Below are 16,033 nucleotides of genomic sequence, written 5' to 3' on the forward strand. Positions count from 1 at the left end.
TCGTAGTGTACATTCTCTACACCTCAGCTCCATAGAATATGAGGTGCTGTCTTCTATCTAAGCTGATGGCGCCAGTCCCTCATAATAAATTCAATTGATCAATAAATCATTGCTTCGCGCATTGTCATGCGGACCTGATGGGAGACTGAACACTCCCACGTCCGCTTGTAGTCTATTTTGGCTAACTAAGGAGACCGACCCTTCCGATTACCCTAAATCTTGTTATCCATGTGATTTTATACCCGGGCTCCATATTATTAAATGTTGCTCTGCTTAGTTATGTAAAATCCCCTCGTTCTCTATATTCTCTATGAGACCATATCTCCTCCTCTTACTTTGTGGTGCGGACCTATTGTAGACCTACCTCCTCTCACGTCTGCTGCTGTCTTCAACTTAATGGGCGGGGTTCCATCAATGGTACGGGGGGTGGATCCATCAAATACTTATTAAACTTTAATAATTCCTATCGGGGTCACTGGTTGGTTTAAAAGTATTGCTGTATCTACCCACCTCCCTTATGCTACAGTGATGGTTTTTTTTTAAAAAACTCTGTATTTTTATTACTTCATCTCTGGTTCACTCTGTTGACTCCATATGTTTTTCACTACGTTTCTGGTTCACTTTATTGATGCTTACTAAAAAATTCCACGGGGTCTTCCAGAGTCATATTTTTGCGTCAACTTTAGTCCCGTATCTCTAATCCTATCTGTTAGTTAGTCCTGGAGTGTTGCTCACTATTTGTTTACCATACTAGCCATTAGTGTTCACTAGGATCTGAAGGAAGGATAGATATCTGCCTTATATATGTGTTGTTTTTAAACTGTCTAAACTACCTTATATGCTTTACCCAATGCTGACATATGAAGATGGGTTATTTCTGCTGTATGTATACTATGATCCTTGTCTTTCCGAAAATTATCATTTTTTGTTAACCCTGAAAAAGTGGAGAAAACATTTAATGTTGATATAGGAGTGCTGTCTACTGTCTATGTGTGTGTGTTTTTCTCTCTCCTAAAATTTCTTACTCTTATGTAAAAACTGTCCAATCTATTTCCCGGTTCAGCCCATGGGGGGCTGTAGTGTTCCATGTGTAGATACATTTCTGTTCTATCTGTGTCAACTTTGAGTTCAGGTCTCCACCTCTTGGATGTTCTTGTAACTGATAAATTACTGCCACTTGGAGGTCCTCTGGTGGGTGGCCCAGTTCTTTCCAATGGTCGGTGAGTGGTGCCCCCTCTACTTGGTGTCTAAGACGGCTCACATGCTCCTGAATTCTGTTTTTTTAACTTTCTCATGGTCTTGCCTATATAGACTTTGTGGCAGGAACACCAAAGTGCATATATAACCTTTGTTGAATCACAGCTATATTCCTGAAGAAAATAAAACTTCTTTCTTCCTGGTATAGTGAGTGATGTACCTTCATACACATAGCTGCATGCGCTGCACTTCCCACATTTCTTTTGATTGCCTTCTTGATAAGTCTGTGCTTCTCTTAGAGGTAACAGATTAGAGTGAACCGTTAGATCCTTCAGATTTTTGGCTTTTGTTAGGGCAAACATTGGTTTCTCCCTAAAACCCGAATGGATTTGCAAGATGGGCCAATGTTTTAAAATGCTTCTTTTCAACATCTGTGTTTGCGGTGTGTACGGAAGAACACAGACCATCCTTTCATTTTTCTGTGGAGTTTTAGATTCAAGAAGAAAGTCTCTATTTGCCCATCTTGCCCTTTTGTATGCTCTCTTCACTACAGAGGGTGGATATCCTCTTTGTAAGAAACTGTTAGTCATGTCCTCAGATTGTGCCTTAAATTCTGCTGTTGTAGAGCATAATCTTCTGAGTCGCAAAAATTGACCTATTGGCAAATTGTCTCTTAGATGATTAGGATGAAAAGAGGAATAGTGCAATAAGGTGTTGCGGTCTGTGAGTTTTCGGAAGATGGCCACCCATAAAAAACTCATTCGAACAGAACTACATGCAGGCACTCTGATTGAATACTGTCGTATACAAAGGATTCCAAGAGGACTACGCGTACAGAAGGAACCAAGACTGTATGCAGAAGACCCGGAATTTGTACAAAACTGGAATAAAATACTTAATAAGTGTTCGCTGGATCTGATGATCTTAATCATTGAAAAAGCACAGACCACAGCGGTCCAAACAAAGGAAGAAATAGATAAAACCCTAGAGGAGATACATCAGGAAGAGCCAGAAGAGAAGTACCAGCAATCACTCACAGATCTCCAAGAGCAGATGGATAAATTTCGGGAAGAATTGAAACAATTCAAACTAACAAAATTTACAAGAGATGAAGGTGATTATAAAAAAGGTAATGTGTACCTTTGGATGTCAAACCAGAGATACCGGAAACCTAAGGTAACTTTCGCCGGCTCCTCCGATGACTCCTCAGAAGAAGATCAGAGATCAGGGAGAGGTACGACCGCAAGAACCAGTGAAGAGCAAGTCCCAGAAACAGACTCCCATTTTTTAGGACAATCCACTGCATGCAAGGACGACAAATGAATAAAAGACAACCAAAACAGCACAAGACGTCCTTACGGTCGCACCAGACAAACCAGGAACAAACAGTAGGAGCCCCGCAAGCGGGAGCCATTAACATATCTTCAATACCCCTTACAGCAGCTCAAGTATCAGTGTTAAATAAAGGGCTTTCATTCGCTCCAGTTAATCAATACACAGCATTTGAAGGGGAGAAGTTTTTACATCGATTCATCAGACAACTACGATTAAAATTGTTTTTTGCAAATACTGGAGAACAAATATCACGAAAGGATGAATTGGCGCCCCGGTCCACATGGGTACCACCAGGACCCATAGATCCAGTCATCTACACGTTTGCAGAGGTGGTCCGCAAAGAAAGTTTTAATAGAGTGATCCATTACCCGTCACGTCAACACAACCTAACACCAGCTGAAGTACAGGCACTTCAAGAGATTCGGTAAAATGCAGAAATCATAATAAAACCAGCGGATAAAGGAGGGTCAGTAGTGGTACAGGATAGATCGGCATATATCAATGAAGTAGAACGACAACTAAATGACAGCGAATACTATCAAAGACTTGATGCCGATCCAACTACAGTGATTAAAAGAGTAATTGATGCAAGAATAGATGAGGCATTGAAGGCCAATTGGATAACGGACAAAGAAGCAAGGTTTCTCACGGTGAAATATCCAGTGTGTCCGGTCTTCTACACAGTAGCTAAGATCCATAAATCCTTACAACAGCCACCGGGACGACCCATAGTATCATCAAAGGGATCACTTCTAGAACCACTTTCACAGTTCGTAGATCGTTCTTTGCGTAAATTCATACCAAAGATAACATCATACATACGTGATTCGGCCCATCTTATGACAATTTTACAAGAACTTCATCCAGATCCAAAATCCACTATATTGGTCACAGTAGATGTAATGGCGTTATACACCTCGATTCCGCAAATTGAGGCTATAGAAGTTATCATGAACACTCTCACCACGGTACAGGCACCACAAAGGATTCCAAATGAGTTCATTGTAGAATTGGCAAGCATAGCATTGCAAGAAAATTATTTTATGTTCTTAGGGAATTTCTATAAACAAATCAAGGGTACAGCAATGGGGGCCACTATGGCCCCTGACCTGGCAAATCTATACATGTCAGCATTTGAACAAAAGTGGGTGTATCAAAGTCCATATTATACACACGTGGAAGAGTGGAAAAGGTTCATTGATGATATATTTTTTATCTGGACAGGAGGAGAAGATGAACTTAATGCGTTCATTAGTTGGCTAAACAACTGCAATCCACATCTACGATTCACCAGTCAACATGATTCTCATACTATTTCTTTTTTGGACATTCAGATCTCATTAACAGATGAAGGATTTCATTTCACCATCTTCCGAAAACCCACAGACCGCAACACCTTATTGCACTATTCCTCTTTTCATCCTAATCATCTAAGAGACAATTTGCCAATAGGTCAATTTTTGCGACTCAGAAGATTATGCTCTACAACAGAAGAATTTAAGGCACAATCTGAGGACATGACTAACAGGTTCTTACAAAGAGGATATCCACCCTCTGTAGTGAAGAGAGCATACAAAAGGGCAAGATGGGCAAATAGAGACTTTCTTCTTGAATCTAAAACTCCACAGAAAAATGAAAGGATGGTCTGTGTTCTTCCGTACACACCGCAAACACAGATGTTGAAAAGAAGCATTTTAAAACATTGGCCCATCTTGCAAATCCATTCGGGTTTTAGGGAGAAACCAATGTTTGCCCTAACAAAGCCAAAAATCTGAAGGATCTAACGGTTCACTCTAATCTGTTACCTCTAAGAGAAGCACAGACTTATCAACAAGGCAATCAAAAGAAATGTGGGAAGTGCAGCGCATGCAGCTATGTGTATGAAGGTACATCACTCACTATACCAGGAAGAAAGAAGTTTTATTTTCTTCAGGAATATAGCTGTGATTCAACAAAGGTTATATATGCACTTTGGTGTTCCTGCCACAAAGTCTATATACAATTACCCAAATAAGGAGAACCTTATATCATATAACAAACGTCATTTAAAACACACATTTATTTAAGAGAGACACCACTTGATATAAACCCACATATACAGTCACATATTTAAAAACATCACAAACATGAACGTCATATAGGCAGAGAAATATTTATAAATATGATATCATCATAAACATTATAACCTCCAAATAAATTGTATTAAAGTGCTTCAGAGTGCCAGTTCTCGTAGCTTTCAGCTTCACAGATTGTTTCCATTAAATTCTCATAATATTTGAGCTTCACAGTTCTTCTTCAATGATCACTGCCATAATGAAATTCACTCAAATACTGCCCGTCACCACTCCCGATACTGATCCCGACGAAGATCTCCGTTTCACCTGACAAGCAGGCTTCTTCAGGGGAAACGTCTAATATCTCTGCAACAATCAGACATAACCATTTACCTCCTCCACATAAAACAAATAACCCCATATTGTTTAAACTATAAATCCTTACCATGTGAATCCAACCACGGGACACACAAAAATCGTTTATCCAAAACACGAATTTCTTCAAAATTCTTTAATTCACTTTAACTTCATCAAAACTTCATATCATTTCTTCAAGCTGGTCACAAAACTGCAAACCAAAAACGTTATTTCCAATCATCAAAACTTTAGAAATATAAGAAATGGAAGACAGCATACGACCTGAGCAAACGCTACCACCACGTACCTTCAAAAGTGGAAGTGACATCATCACTTCCTTTCTGCAAGGATCTCCATACTGCACACCCAATGCTCTGCCTACTCTATATATAGTCCTCAACCACCGCGATTACCAATTAAGGAACTTAAATGAATTCACTCACTCATCAACCCTATTCCAATGCTACAAACACCAGCGAAAACCACACAATCAACTTATGGCAACAAATCTGCACCAAAGCCCTTGAATAAGATCGACAATAAACTTCAACAAAACCAGAATAACTTCCAACCCTTCAATTATTTAATGAAAGCTCCCCACTCAATTGGACCATTGAGTCCATGTGGACTCACAGTGCCCCAATTGAAAATATAACGTTGTTCAACCCGTCTTAGAATAGCTGATAAATCACCCCCAAACTGCAATTTAATCTTTTTAATAATAAAGAATTTTAATTCTTCTATCGAATGACTATTATCACTCCAGTGTTTGACTAATGGAGCATTCTCAACACCTAACCTAATCCTGCTTCTATGTTCCCCAATACGTAATTTAATAGCTCTGGTAGTTTGCCCAATATAAATGAGCTGACATGGACAAATGATTGCATAAATCACGCCATTAGAAGTACAAGTAAACCTTTCTGGAATCACATAAGGCTGACACAAATTCGGATGATGAAACACTTTCAAAGGTAACACATGTTCACAAACAGAACAAGATCCACAGGCAAATTGACCCCATTCAGAAACCACTCCACTATCCAAACTCCCACCAAGCTTTAAATTATCATATAAGTTTTTCCGTTTTTTCAAAGAAAAAATAGGTTCCTCAACAAAAATATTTAATGGAGATAATACATGCCAATATTTTTTAACAATGTCTCTAATCTGGGCAGCCTTAGTTGAATAAGGAATAGTACAAACTAATCGGGAAAGAGGCTCCTTCTGCGAATTGATCAACAAATTCTCCCTGTTAGAAAACAGAGCACGTTTGTATGCTTTTTTTAAAACAGAGTTTGAATAACCACGGTTCTTAAATCTGGTCTTCAATTTTTCAGATTGTATTTTAAATTCATTAGTGGAGGTACATAGGCGTCTGTATCTAAGGAACTGTCCCACAGGTATATTATTTTTCAACTGCAGCGGATGAAAGCTACGAGAATGCAAAAGTGTGTTTTTATCCGTGGGTTTTCTGTATACAGAAGTCATTATCTGAAAATCCTGTAGAAATACCTTCATATCTAAAAAAGAAACCACATGTTTATCCATAGTCACTGAAAATTTCAAATTTGGATCACCACAATTAATGTCATGAAAAAAATTTTTAAGGTCCTCAACTTCCCCTCTCCAAACCATAAAAACGTCATCTATATACCTTCCCCACCAAAGAACCTGTGTATACCAATTGGACGAATAAACTACTCGTTGTTCAAATGCTGCCACATAAAGACATGCTAAAGTGGGCGCAATAGGTGAACCCATAGGGATTCCTTTGATTTGCAGAAAAAATCGAGATTTATATGAGAAATAACTATTGAATAATGTAATCTCTGCTATAGTCAACAAAAATTGTAATTTTTTCCCCGAAAAATCCATGGCCCCAAGTAGATCTTTAATAATATCAAGGGCAGCGGACTGTGGAACATTAGTATAAAGGGCAGTGATATCTGCTGTAACCAAAAGCCAATCTGATTCAACCTTGGGAAGTAACTTTAATTGGTTAAGAAAATGAATCGAATCCTTTATATACGAAGGAATAAGAAGTGCTCGAGGTTGTAAGATCTTATCTAGATATTTTGACAGTGGCTCAAAAATTGAACCTATCCCGGACACTATAGGTCGACCCGGCGGGGACTCAAGAGACTTATGAATTTTTGGCAAAATAAAAAAATGTGGAATACATGGACAAACCACTGTAAGATAATTAAACTCTTTGCTAGAAATAATCTTTTCCTTAAATGCTGTCTGTAAAATATTGTTAATCCGCGTGTGAATGTCACACGTGGGATCGGTATCTAAAGCTGTATAATATTCAGTATCTTCTAACTGTCTGAGCACCTCAATGTCATAATCCACTTCATCTAGCTCCATTAGTCAAACACTGGAGTGATAATAGTCATTCGATAGAAGAATTAAAATTCTTTATTATTAAAAAGATTAAATTGCAGTTTGGGGGTGATTTATCAGCTATTCTAAGACGGGTTGAACAACGTTATATTTTCAATTGGGGCACTGTGAGTCCACATGGACTCAATGGTCCAATTGAGTGGGGAGCTTTCATTAAATAATTGAAGGGTTGGAAGTTATTCTGGTTTTGTTGAAGTTTATTGTCGATCTTATTCAAGGGCTTTGGTGCAGATTTGTTGCCATAAGTTGATTGTGTGGTTTTCGCTGGTGTTTGTAGCATTGGAATAGGGTTGATGAGTGAGTGAATTCATTTAAGTTCCTTAATTGGTAATCGCGGTGGTTGAGGACTATATATAGAGTAGGCAGAGCATTGGGTGTGCAGTATGGAGATCCTTGCAGAAAGGAAGTGATGATGTCACTTCCACTTTTGAAGGTACGTGGTGGTAGCGTTTGCTCAGGTCGTATGCTGTCTTCCATTTCTTATATTTCTAAAGTTTTGATGATTGGAAATAACGTTTTTGGTTTGCAGTTTTGTGACCAGCTTGAAGAAATGATATGAAGTTTTGATGAAGTTAAAGTGAATTAAAGAATTTTGAAGAAATTCGTGTTTTGGATAAACGATTTTTGTGTGTCCCGTGGTTGGATTCACATGGTAAGGATTTATAGTTTAAACAATATGGGGTTATTTGTTTTATGTGGAGGAGGTAAATGGTTATGTCTGATTGTTGCAGAGATATTAGACGTTTCCCCTGAAGAAGCCTGCTTGTCAGGTGAAACGGAGATCTTCGTCGGGATCAGTATCGGGAGTGGTGACGGGCAGTATTTGAGTGAATTTCATTATGGCAGTGATCATTGAAGAAGAACTGTGAAGCTCAAATATTATGAGAATTTAATGGAAACAATCTGTGAAGCTGAAAGCTACGAGAACTGGCACTCTGAAGCACTTTAATACAATTTATTTGGAGGTTATAATGTTTATGATGATATCATATTTATAAATATTTCTCTGCCTATATGACGTTCATGTTTGTGATGTTTTTAAATATGTGACTGTATATGTGGGTTTATATCAAGTGGTGTCTCTCTTAAATAAATGTGTGTTTTAAATGACGTTTGTTATATGATATAAGGTTCTCCTTATTTGGGTAATTGTGTATATTGGGGAACCAATTTTTGATTATTTTCCCTCAGTTATTGTATAACAAAGTCTATATAGGCAAGACCATGAGAAAGTTAAAAAACAGAATTCAGGAGCATGTGAGCCGTCTTAGACACCAAGTAGAGGGGGCACCACTCACCGACCATTGGAAAGAACTGGGCCACCCACCAGAGGACCTCCAAGTGGCAGTAATTTATCAGTTACAAGAACATCCAAGAGGTGGAGACCTGAACTCAAAGTTGACACAGATAGAACAGAAATTTATCTACACATGGAACACTACAGCCCCCCATGGGCTGAACCGGGAAATAGATTGGACAGTTTTTACATAAGAGTAAGAAATTTTAGGAGAGAGAAAAACACACACACATAGACAGTAGACAGCACTCCTATATCAACATTAAATGTTTTCTCCACTTTTTCAGGGTTAACAAAAAATGATAATTTTCGGAAAGACAAGGATCATAGTATACATACAGCAGAAATAACCCATCTTCATATGTCAGCATTGGGTAAAGCATATAAGGTAGTTTAGACAGTTTAAAAACAACACATATATAAGGCAGATATCTATCCTTCCTTCAGATCCTAGTGAACACTAATGGCTAGTATGGTAAACAAATAGTGAGCAACACTCCAGGACTAACTAACAGATAGGATTAGAGATACGGGACTAAAGTTGACGCAAAAATATGACTCTGGAAGACCCCGTGGCATTTTTTAGTAAGCATCAATAAAGTGAACCAGAAACGTAGTGAAAAACATATGGAGTCAACAGAGTGAACCAGAGATGAAGTAATAAAAATACAGAGTTTTTTTTAAAAAAAACATCACTGTAGCATAAGGGAGGTGGGTAGATACAGCAATACTTTTAAACCAACCAGTGACCCCGATAGGAATTATTAAAGTTTAATAAGTATTTGATGGATCCACCCCCCGTACCATTGATGGAACCCCGCCCATTAAGTTGAAGACAGCAGCGGACGTGAGAGGAGGTAGGTCTACACTAGGTCCGCACCACAAAGTAAGAGGAGGAGATATGGTCTCATAGAGAATATAGAGAACGAGGGGATTTTACATAACTAAGCAGAGCAACATTTAATAATATGGAGCCCGAGTATAAAATCACATGGATAACAAGATTTAGGGTAATCGGAAGGGTCGGTCTCCTTAGTTAGCCAAAATAGACTGCAAGCGGACGTGGGAGTGTTCAGTCTCCCATCAGGTCCGCATGACAATGCGCGAAGCAATGATTTATTGATCAATTGAATTTATTATGAGGGACTGGCGCCATCAGCTTAGATAGAAGACAGCACCTCATATTCTATGGAGCTGAGGTATAGAGAATGTACACTACGATGAATGCACGGTTTTTTTTAGAGATACCGGATAGGTCACTAATCACCCTAATTAAACACACCAGCGTTAGCCTCGGTTGAGTGAAGGGAGGAGTTAACCCGCGGTAAGTATAAAAGTGCAGTATAGGCACACGCGCCTTAGACATGGAAGTAAGGCGCCGTCCACGTATAACTGAATAACCACAACAAACGTAAGTGTTACAGACTTGATAAGTGATAAATAACAAACGAGCTGAGTTACAATAACGATTAAATAAGAGCTAAATGCTTTGGTTTTTATAGCTGGAGACACTACAGGCGCTGTGTACCCGGTGAGGACACAGCAGTTTTCCCCCCCGTAGCCCCTGAAGCAGGCACTCAGTGCCGAAACATGGCCCATGTCGGGCAGGCAGACGCGACCCAGTGAGAAGGAACAGAAACGGTAGCCTTGATAAGTATTCAAATACAAGAATTAACTGATGGGTCGCCTCAGCAAACAGGGAGGTGGGATTTTATGAAAATAGTTAAAAGAAGAAAAAATAAAAATTAATTCTTTACAAGATATCAATAATAAAGAGTAATAGATGGGGCAAATGAAAAGGACAATTAAAAATTGGTTGTCCTTAAACAGAGCCACTGTACAGGAGAAACACCACAACACAAGTATTCCCTTGTATTGGTGAAGGTTGGAGTATTATTGCTGAAAGGGAAGAGGTTGGTTAATGTATATTGATGCAATTAATAGCAGTGGCTATTCCCTAAGTAAACTTGATTAATAGCCGTTAATGGACTTCTCCTGTTATCAGTGGACCCTTGGCCCGGCGCGAGAAGTCACCCACCTGAAGAACCTGGTGCCTCTCGTCTCCGGAAGGTGGAATCCAGAAGGAACCCCTCAGTATCTCTGGGCCAGAGTCACGGCAGGGAGATACAGGCCAGGAACCTGACCACGGTGATGGTTCCAGGCAGGGGTCGGTGTAGAATCCGGTACTAGATAGGCAGTGGACAAGCAGGGTCAAAGTCCAATCCGGGTCTAGGCAGGCAGCAGGCAAACAGGGTCAAAGTCCAGTCCGGGTCTAGGCAGGCAGCAGGTAAGGCAGGGTCAAAGTCCAATCCGGGTCTAGGCAGGCAGCAGGCAAGGCAGGGTCAAAGTCCAATCCGGGTCCAGGCAGGCAGCAGGCAAAGCAGGGTCAAAGTCCAATCCGGGTCTAGGCAGGCAGCAGGCAAGGCAGGGTCAAAGTCCAATGCGGGTCCAGGCAGGCAGCAAGCAAGGCAGGGTCAAAGTCCAATCCGGGTCCAGGCAGGCAGCAGGCAAGGCAGGGTCAAGAAGGCAGGAGTCCGAACACAACACCGGTAACGAGCAAAGCAAAGAACCTATTGAAAGGCAATCAGCTGCTCACAGAGTCGCCCTTAAATCTCCCGCCCTGGCTGACGTCATCTTCCGGGGACGGCCTCTCTTCCGCGCCTCGACCCCTTTAAGGGGCATAGCTAACTTTGTCCCTGCTGATGCTGCTCCTCGGGGGGACGCCATCTTGGTGCCGCGGCCGGAGCGCCGTGGCCCGCGCACAAGCGAAGTCGGAACGGACCCGCTGGAGAAGGTAGGGGGGCCGGATTGCATGTGGCCGCGATCGGGAAGCACAACAGTACCCCCCTTCTTACGCCCCCTCCTGGAGGGGCCAGGTTTCTCCGGGTGTGCGAGGTGAAAGTGGTGAAGCAAGGACTTATCCAATATATTAGCCATCGGTTCCCAGGAGTTCTCCTCCGGACCGAAACCCTCCCAGGCGATCAAATACTCCCATCTCCTATGGTGGCGACGACAATCAAGGACTTCACGAACTTGATAGATAGCATCCTCCTCTGCCTCTACGGTAGGGTCTTGGCGAGGAGTCATATGGAACGGAGAGGTAATCAGAGGCTTCAAAAGAGAAACATGAAAAGAGTCGTGAATTCGAAGACTATGGGGAAGTCGAAGCCGGTAGGTTACTGGTCCCAGACGTTCACGGATGAGGAAGGGCCCGATGTACTGGGGAGCGAGCCTCATGGAAGGAACCCGAAGGCGTAAATGACGAGTAGAAAGCCAAACCCGGTCCCCCGAAAGGAATTGCGGAGCGGGACGACGATGCTTATCTGCCATCCGTTTAGCAGTCGCAGCCGCTTTGTGAAGACGCTCATTAGTAGCCTCCCACAGGTCATGAAGCCTCTGGGCCGAAAGCTGAGCTGCAGGCGAAGCCACCGTAACAGGCAACGGGAGAGGAGGTCGGGGCTGCTTCCCAAAGACGACCTGGAAGGGAGACTGCCCAGTGGCGGAATGCACATGTGAGTTATGGGAAAATTCAGCCCACGGTAAGAGACTGGCCCAATCATCCTGACGATGGTTCACAAAAAGGCGTAAAAACAACTTTAAACCTCTATTGACCCGTTCAGCCTGACCATTTCCTTGCGGGTGGAAGGCAGTGGTAAAGTCCAGATGGATGCCGAACTTCAGAATCTGGCCGTAAACTGAGGCCCCCTGTCAGAGGTGATGTGGAGTGGGAGCCCGTGAAAACGGAAGACATGGGAAGCAAATAAGTCCGCCAATTCAGGAGCAGAGGGCAATTTGGGTAACGGGACAAAGTGGGCCATTTTGGAAAAACGGTCGACCACAACCCAGATAACCTGGTTCCCACCAGACGTAGGTAAATCAACAACAAAGTCGGTGGAAATGTGAGTCCAAGGCTCGTGAGGAGGGGAAAGGGGTTGGAGGAGCCCCCAAGGTCGACCCGGTAACGGCTTCTGCTGGGCACACTTAGGACAGGAAGAAACATAGGCCCGTACATCCCCCTTCATCTTAGGCCACCAGTAATATTGAGCCAATAGTTCCCAGGTCTGTCTACTCCCAGGGTGTCCTGCTGCCAGAGAGTCGTGAGCCCAAGACAGTACTTTGGGGCGTAATTTGAGCGGTACCACCGTCCTTCCAGGGGGGACTGTGTTGGTGACTGCCAGAATCAGTTTGGCGGGGTCAATAATGTGGTTCAGAGTCTCCGGAAGATCGTCTACCTCGAAAGATCGAGAGAGAGCATCAGCCCGTCCATTCTTGGTAGCTGGATGAAAACGAAGGACGAAGTCAAATCGGGAGAAGAACAGTGACCAGCGGGCTTGGCGGGGATTGAGGCGTTGAGCCCTGTTAAGATATTCTAGATTTTTATGGTCAGTGTAGACCGTGATGGTGTGTTGTGCTCCTTCCAACCACTGTCTCCATTCGTCAAAAGCCATCTTAATGGCCAGTAACTCCTTATCGCCAATTCCATAATTCTTCTCTGCGGGAGAAAATTTCCGAGAGAAAAAGGAGCAGGGAAACAACACACCTCGGGTAGAGTGTTGGCTGAGAACAGCACCAACAGCTACTTCAGATGCGTCTACCTCCACGATAAACGGACGACTTGGGTCCAGATGATGCAGACATGGTTTCTCTAAGAAGGCTGTCTTTAATTCTCTAAATGCTTGTATGGCCTCCTGGGACCAAATCTTGGTGTCTGCCCCCTTCCTGGTCAAGGCGGTAATAGGTGCAACGATGTGAGAATAGTGTGGGATAAAATTCCGATAAAAATTGGAAAAACCCAGGAACCGCTGTATGGCCCGTAGTCCCTTGGGTTGTGGCCAATCTTGAATACAGGCCACTTTCTCTGGGTCCATCTGAAACCCCGTGGTGGATACAATAAATCCCAAGAAAGGTATGGATTGTCTTTTGAAGAGGCATTTCTCTAGTTTAGCAAACAGGTGATTCTCTCTTAGTCGTTGGAGAACGAGTTTAACATCTCTGCGATGGGTATCCAAATCCTTAGAATAAATGAGAATATCGTCCAGGTAAATGATCACTTGTTTATTAGGGATTGTGAATCGTTTTTTTAACGATTAAAATTATCGTCCGATAATTTTAATATTGTCTTAAATCGTTATAGAACACAATACAATAGAAATTCTAACGATTTATCGTTAAAAATCGTTAAATCGTGTTAGTGCGCACTAACAGAAAATGATACAAATTGACACTTTCCAGGTCAGTTAGGAATGAATATGTATTCCTATTGGCTGGCTGCCCTCTTATCTATTGATGTTACCAAGGTTCTCACTGAGGTGATGGTTTGGGGGGATGGGAAATGGAAACTGTTGGTAGTTGACATAAAAAGTAATGTGATCAGTCAATATGACTAGAACTTGTGCCCTATTCCTGATACCAGGGGTGTTGTGATCTTCCTGCACTCAGTGCCCCTATCCCTGATACCAGGGGTGTTGTGATCTTCCTGCACACAGTGCCCTAACCCTGACACCAGGGGTGTTGTGATCTTCCTGCACACAGTGCCCTAACCCTGATACCAGGGGTGTTGTGATCTTCCTGCATGCAGTGCCCTATCCTGCCTGCATTACTAGTGAGAGGCTGGCTTCACAGACAGGGGGAGCTGCCTGACCCTCACTCCTGACTTCCCCCATGTCCCAGCCAGTGAATGGTGTGTGGGTGAGGGGGGGGAGGGGAGGATGGTGAAGTCTGAGACAGCTCCCTCCCTGCATTACTAGTGAGAGGCTGGCTTCACAGACAGGGGGGGAGCTTCCTGACCCTCACTCCTCCCCTCCCCCATGCCCCAGCCAGTGAATGGTGTGTGGGTGAGGCGGGGGGGGGGGGGGGGGAGGATGGTGAGGCTGAAACAGCTCCTTCCCTGCATTACTAGTGAGAGGCTGGCTTCACAGACAGGGGGGGAGCTGCCTGACCCTCACTCCTGACTTCCCCCATGTCCCAGCCAGTGAATGGTGTGTGGGTGAGGGGGGGGGAGGATGGTGAAGTCTGAGACAGCTCCCTCCCTGCATTACTAGTGAGAGGCTGGCTTCACAGACAGGGGGGAGCTGCCTGACCCTCACTCCTGACTTCCCCCATGTCCCAGCCAGTGAATGGTGTGTGGGTGAGGGGGGTGGGGGGGGGAGGATGGTGAAGTCTGAGACAGCTCCCTCCCTGCATTACTAGTGAGAGGCTGGCTTCACAGACAGGGGGGAGCTTCCTGACCCTCAGTCCTCCCCTCCCCCATGCCCCAGCCAGTGAATGGTGTGTGGGTGAGGGGGGGGGGGGGGGAGGATGGTGAGGCTGAAACAGCTCCTTCCCTGCATTACTAGTGAGAGGCTGGCTTCACAGACAGGGGGGAGCTGCCTGACCCTCACTCCTCCGGGGTATTGTGATCTTCCTGCACACAGTGCCCTATCCCTGATACCAGGGGTGTTGTGATCTTCCTGCATGCAGTGCCCTATCCCTATTAATACCAGGAGTGTTGTGATCTTCCTGCACACAGTGCCCTATCCCTAATACCAGGGGTGTTGTGATCTTCCTGCACACAGTGCCCTATCCCTAATACCAGGGGTGTTGTGATCTTCCTGCACACAGTGCCCTATTCCTGATACCAGGAGTGTTGTGATCTTCCTGCATGCAGTGCCCTATCCCTGATACCGGGATGTGTGCAAGAAGATCACAACACCCCCCGGTATCAGGAATAGGGCACTGTGTGCAAGAAGATCACAACACCCCCGGTATCAGGAATAGGGCACTGCGTGCAGGAAGATCACAACACCCCCGGTATCAGGAATAGGGCACTGTGTGCAGGAAGATCACAACACCCCCGGTATCAGGAATAGGGCACTGTGTGCAGGAAGATCACAACACCCCTGGTATTAGGGATAGGGCACTGTGTGCAGGAAGATCACAACACTCCTGGTATTAATAGGGATAGGGCACTGTGTACATGAAGATCACAACACCCCTGGTGCCAGGGTTAGGGCACTGTGTGCAAGAAGATCACAACACTCCTGGTATTAATAGGGATAGGGCACTGTGTGCAGGAAGATCACAACACCCCTGGTGTCAGGCTTAGGGCACTGTGTGCAGGAAGATCACAACACCCCTGGTGCCAGGGTTAGGGCACTGTGTGCAGGAAGATCACAACACTCCTGGTATTAATAGGGATAGAGCACTGTGTGGAGGAAGATCACAACACCCCCGGTATCAGGAATAGGGCACTGTGTGCAGGAAGATCACAACACCCCTGGTATTAGGGATAGGGCACTGTGTGCAGGAAGATCACAACACTCCTGGTATTAATAGGGATAGGGCACTGTGTACATGAAGATCACAACACCCCTGGTGCCAGGGTTAGGGCACTGTGTGCAGGAAG

The 16,033-nt window shown here is 43.7% G+C and overlaps 2 long non-coding RNA genes across 2 annotated transcripts; one reads left to right on the forward strand and one right to left on the reverse strand.

Moving 5' to 3' along the window:
• Positions 1-4,795: 4,795 nt before the first annotated feature.
• Positions 4,796-5,298, reverse strand: LOC115079055. Its single transcript, XR_003853180.1, has 3 exons — positions 5,251-5,298; positions 5,032-5,154; positions 4,796-4,952 (listed from the first exon to the last, which is right to left on the reverse strand). It is a non-coding gene; the product is annotated as an uncharacterized LOC115079055 (long non-coding RNA).
• A 2,439-nt stretch (positions 5,299-7,737) lies between these two features.
• LOC115079054 lies at positions 7,738-8,257 on the forward strand. Its single transcript, XR_003853179.1, has 3 exons — positions 7,738-7,785; positions 7,882-8,004; positions 8,084-8,257. It is a non-coding gene; the product is annotated as an uncharacterized LOC115079054 (long non-coding RNA).
• Positions 8,258-16,033: the final 7,776 nt, after the last annotated feature.

Source organism: Rhinatrema bivittatum, chromosome 17, assembly GCF_901001135.1.
Source record: "Rhinatrema bivittatum chromosome 17, aRhiBiv1.1, whole genome shotgun sequence".
Lineage (NCBI taxonomy): Eukaryota > Metazoa > Chordata > Amphibia > Gymnophiona > Rhinatrematidae > Rhinatrema > Rhinatrema bivittatum.